This window comes from Rana temporaria, chromosome 12 (assembly GCF_905171775.1).
Source record: "Rana temporaria chromosome 12, aRanTem1.1, whole genome shotgun sequence".
Lineage (NCBI taxonomy): Eukaryota > Metazoa > Chordata > Amphibia > Anura > Ranidae > Rana > Rana temporaria.
The window spans coordinates 139,412,695-139,418,779 of NC_053500.1; positions in this window are offsets into that span (position 1 = coordinate 139,412,695).

Here is a 6,085-nt window from a genome sequence, read left to right on the forward strand (position 1 = left end):
GGGACACTATTCCTCCCACTGACACCAATGATGGGACACTATTCCTTCCACTGACACCAATGATGGGACACTATTCCTCCCACTGACACCAATGATGGGACACTATTTGCCCACTGACACCAATGATGGGACACTATTCCTCCCACTGACACCAATGATGGGACACTATTCCTCCCACTGACACCAATGATGGGACACTATTCCTCCCACTGACACCAAATGATGGGACACTATTCTTCCCACTGACACCAATGATGGGACACTATTCCTCCCACTGACACCAATGGTGGGACACTATTCCTCCCACTGACACCAATGCTGGGACACTATTCCTCCCACTGACACCAATGATGGGACACTATCCCTCCCACTGACACCAATGATGGGACACTATTCCTCCCACTGACACCAATGATGGGACACTATTCCTCCCACTGACACCAATGACGGGACACTATTCCTCCCACTGACACCAATGATGGGACACTATTCCTCCCACTGACACCAATGATGGGACACTATTCCTTCCACTGACACCAATGATGGGACACTATTCCTCCCACTGACACCAATGATGGGACACTATTCCTCCCACTGACACCAATGGTTCTTCTCACATAGTTGCCAACTAGGGTCCCAAAATTGGGATTGTTCCAGGGAATATCTTTGCCCGTGGTCCAATCAATATTAAAGATGGCCCTGATCCAACCGCAGGGAAATGCGGCGAGGGGTGACCACGTGTCCCAGTGAGGGCCACTGCTCTACCAGCTTCCTGCCAAGCTCGTATATCTATAACCTCCTACCCATGGTGCCACCAAACCAGGGCAGAGCTGCCCCCCCTTAGCCCCGCCGAATTGTAAAAATCAAAAGCGCACGCCCCCATCTAGTGGTCAGCCAAGGGAACGACAACAGGTCACATCCAGCGCCCCTACCCTACACATGGGGTTGTCCCAAAATTCAACCAGACAATAAAAATTTGCGAGTCACCGGGAAAGTATGACATCATTTTATCCTATCTGTCCACATTGTCTGTAATAAAAGTCTTCCCACTGACCTCAGCAGGAAGGTGTTTATGGCTCCCATGGTCTTCCTTACAATGTGTTGACTTTTAGCATTGTCCCCGTTGTACACACAGCACTATTGTCTGCTTAGAAAGGGAGTGAAGGGCAAGTCAGCTTTAATGGTTGTCATTCAAGTGTGAAGGAGCGGCGTGTTTGTGTATCGTCCTTCAGAGGGCTGTTATGGGAACCGGCTACAACTTTCCGTCACTTTTCCTGTCCACCTTCGTGTAACCATTCCGCATGTTATCTCCTCTGTAATATAAAATCCAGCAGGGATGGTGGGAACCCCTCCTAATGGGCACAGCGGGTGTACAGACCCAGGAACTCAGCACAGGGATGGTGGGAACCCCTCATAATGGGTACAGCAGGTGTACAGACCCGGCAACTCAGCACAGGGATAGTGGGAACCCCTCATAATGGGCACAGCGGGTGTACAGACCCGGGAACTCAGCACAGGGATGGAGGGAACCCCTCATAATGGGCACAGCAGGTGTACAGACCCGGAAACCCCTTAATGGGCACAGCAGGTGTACAGACCCGGCAACTCAGCACAGGGATGGTGGGAACCCCTCATAATGGGCACAGCAGGTGTACAGACCCGGGAACTCGGCACAGGGATGGTGGGAACCCCTCATAATGGGCACAGAAGGTGTACAGACCCGGGAACTCAGCACAGGGATGGTGGGAACTCCTCATAATGGGCACAGCGGGTGTACAGACCCGGGAACTCTGCACAGGGATGGTGAGAACCCCTCATAATGGGCACAGAAGGTGTACAGACCCAGGAACTCAGCACAGGGATGGTGGGAACCCCTCATAATGGGCACAGCGGGTGTATAGACCCGGGAACTCAGCACAGGGATGGTGGGAACTCCTCATAATGGGCACAGCGGGTGTATAGACCCGGGAACTCAACACAGGGATGGTGGGAACCCCTCATAATGGGCACATCAGGCGTACAGACCCGGGAACTCAACACAGGGATGGTGAGAACCCCTCATAATGGGCACAGCGGGTATACAGACCCGGGAACTCAGCACAGGGATGGTGGGAACCCCTCATAATGGGCACAGCGGGTATACAGACCCGGAAACTCAGCACAGGGATGGTGGGAACCCCTCATAATGGGCACAGCGGGTGTACAGACCCGGAAACTCAGCACAGGGATGGTGGGAACCCCTCATAATGGGCACATCAGGCGTACAGACCCGGGAACTCAACACAGGGATGGTGAGAACCCCTCATAATGGGCACAGCGGGTATACAGACCCGGGAACTCAGCACAGGGATGGTGGGAACCCCTCATAATGGGCACAGCGGGTATACAGACCCGGAAACTCAGCACAGGGATGGTGGGAACCCCTCATAATGGGCACAGCGGGTGTACAGACCCGGGAACTCAGCACAGGGATGGTGGGAACCCCTCATAATGGGCACAGCGGGTGTACAGACCCAGGAACTCAGCACAGGGATGGTGGGAACCCCTCATAATGGGCACAGCGGGTGTACAGACCCAGGAACTCAACACAGGGATGGTGAGAACCCCTCATAATGGGCACAGCGGGTGTACAGACCCGGGAACTCAGCACAGGGATGGTGGGAACCCCTCATAATGGGCACAGCGGGTGTACAGACCTGGGAACTCAGCACAGGGATGGTGAAAACGCCTCATAATGGACACAGCGGGGGGTACAGACCCGGGAACTCAGCACAGGGATGGTGGGAACCCCTCATAATGGGCACAGCAGGTGTACAGACCTGGGAACTCAGCACAGGGATGGTGGAAACGCCTCATAATGGACACAGCGGGTGTACAGACCTGGGAACTCAGCACAGGGATGGTGGGAACCTCTCATGATGGGGCACAGCGGGTGTACAGCTCAGCACAAGGATTTCACCAATGGCGTCTCTGGGAGATAGAAGAGGTTGTCAGGGGCTTTAAATTTACAGCATCAACCAAACATTGAAATATTCGTTTTCATAGTTTTTGGTGGACCGACCAAATCAATCTTAGGCACAGTAAAATAAAGGGGTCTTTAAATTTCTTTTAAAGGGGTCTCCTAATATAAACTGAAAATAAAATTCTACTGACAGACCCTTTGAGGTGGCAACAATGAGAGGAAGGCGGATGGGAAGAGCGCATGACCAGCGCTGTCACCCTTCTCACAGCAGTGCATGGAATACAAACCTTTGCTTACATCTCCCCCTAGTGGATGTTTGGAAACTGACAACGGAGAGCTGTACAGTTTTTTAAAATGCAGGTGACAAAAAAAAAAACACACTGGTGGGCTCATTGAAATACGTTAATTTTTTCTTCTAGGTATTGATATCCAAAGGAAGTTTCCAAAACGTGGTCCGTTGGGGGTACTTGAGGACCGAGGTTGAGAACCACTGCTCTAACCCCATGACAGGGGTCCTAATCCTTCCATACTCTAACCCAGTTTACGGTCCTTCAGATTTTAGGCGGGGGGGGGGGGGGGGGCAGACTATGGCCATTGGGAGTAGAAAATGTCTAGGTGTCCAGTGGGAGTAAATAATACCATATCTTTGGTGTCAGTGGGAGGACTAGTGCCCCATCGTTGGTGTCAATGGAAAGAATTGATGGTGTCAGTGCCCCCATCATCCGAGTCGTTCTGGCTGGGGGTTAGTCAGTGTGCTCGCCCCCTCCCTTGGGACTACATCCTTGCAGGGAGACGCTCGGTAAGCTTGCCCCCATCATCCGACCAGGTCTGGCTGGGGGTTAGTCAGCGTGCTCGCCCCCTCCCTTGGGACTATGTCCCTGCGGGGGGATGCTCAGTAAGCTTGCCCCCATCATCCGACCAGGTCTGGCTGGGGGTTAGTCAGTGTGCTCGCCCCCTCCCTTGGTACTACATCCCTGCGGGGAGACGCTTAGTAAGCTTGCCCCCATCATCCGACCAGGTCTGGCTGGGGGTTAGTCAGCGTGCTCGCCCCCTCCCTTGGGACTACATCCCTGCGGGGAGACGCTTAGTAAGCTTGCCCCTATCATTCGAGCCGGTTTGGCTGGGGGTTAAAATTGGGGTGTGGGGGTAGTGGCGCTGTCTGTTCAGTAGCCACTGGCTAAAGAAAAAAATCAGTCCGGTATGTATGTGGTAGCGGCTGCCGGACGCCGTGCGTTCCACTGAGCTAGTTAGCTGTTCCACCCGGAAGTGCGTGTAACCGCTTTAAAGCGGTTACACGCACTTCCGGGTGGAACAGCTAACTAGCTCAGTGGAAGCGGTTACACGTACGCGCACTTCCGGGGGAACAGCTAACTAGCTCAGTGGAACGCACGGCGTCCGGCAGCTGCTACCACATACATACCGGACTGATAGTGCCGTGTCTGCACACCTGCGATCATCGCAGACAGCTCATCTTTTATTTATTATTTTTTCAACTTTTTTATTTTTTATTCAATTTTATTTTTAATTATCCTTGTCCTGATTAGTGTATGGGCAATACTATACACTGTTTGTACACGCTCATATTTTATTTAGCACGCCAAGCTCTTAGTGGCAGCGCAATAAAGCTTACCCTGGTTTTTACATATCACGCTATGGGAGCCTGTCTATTTTTCTGGAGGAGTCTGGACGATTAGGAAGATCTTTGCCACCTGGTGGAATTCGTTCCCAGAGAGCTCAGGGAAGGAAGGATTGGGATGGAGAGACATCGCAGCGTGTTTTGCACCCTATCCCTGCAGGGGTGAGGGGCTTCTGGTGAGTGGGGACCCAAGTGGGGGAGCACCGGGACCACCGCGCTTACACAAACTGCATAGTGTGATCGCCCAGCACAGCAAGAAGCACTGGTTCAAGCTGATTACTGCACTCAAGTTGAATTTCAATTAACTGTTTGAGGATTCATCACTTTACTGCTGATTTTTGTGACATTTTTTATACATACTTTTGGATTGACTTTATGACTTTTTGGTTTCACTTTTTGGTGTTTTTGTGTTACACTTTTCATTATATAACACAGTTGGGTACTTATATCCAACTCTGGTTATCACAGGATTCAATACTTTTTGGTGATATATGCTGATGTTTTTTGCACAATTGTGCGCATACTGGCCCAGATTCAAGAAGCACTTGCGCCCGTGCAACCATAGGTTATGCAGCGCAAGTGCTTACTTGCTCCGGTGTAACGAGTGCTCCTGATTCAGGAACCTCGTTACACCGACTGCAGGCTAAAATCTGCGTGGCATAAGGCTCTTATGCCTCGCAGATTTAAGGCTGCATTATTGCGGGGGCCGCTAGGGGGCGCTCCCATTGTGTATCAGCGTGTAGTATGCAAATTGCATACTACCACTGATTCACAAGCTTGCGCGGGCCCCGCGCAAGCCAGGTACGGAGTTTCCGTACTGGTACTTTTAGCGCAAGGCTGCCCCTTCTAATAGTAGGGGCAGCCAATGCTAAAGTATAGCCGGCCTTCCCGCGCCGTGAAATTTGAATTTCACGGCGTTTGCGTAAGTGAAACGTGAATGGCGCTGGACGCCATTCACGTTCACTTAGAAGCAAATGACGTCCTTGCGACGTCATTTGCCGCAATGCACGTCGGGAAAGTTTCCCGACGGAGCATGCGCTGTACGCTCGGCGCGGGAGCGCGCCTAATTTAAATGATTCCCGCCCCCGGCGGGATCATTTAACTTGCGCGCGCTTACGCCGGGCAAATTTGCCGGCGCGCCCTCGCAATTCACGGAGCTACTGCTCCGTGAATCGAGGGCAGCGCAAAATATTTGCGGGGGCGCAGGGCAAAATCGTTGCCCTGCTCCCCCGCAAATATCGCGCAATTCTACCTGAATCTGGGCCACTATATTTATATTCAACTATTATGTTACGGGCATCACAGGACTTTATCTCACTTTAGGTTCACATATATTTGTATTTTGCTAGCGGAGTTCTAGTTCAATTCAATTTATTTTTATTTGGATCTATTTCACACATATGCGCCTATTTTTATCCACATAGTATGTTTGGTCTAACTAGCAATAGTTTTCCACTCTGGTGACTCACCATATAGTTACATTACTT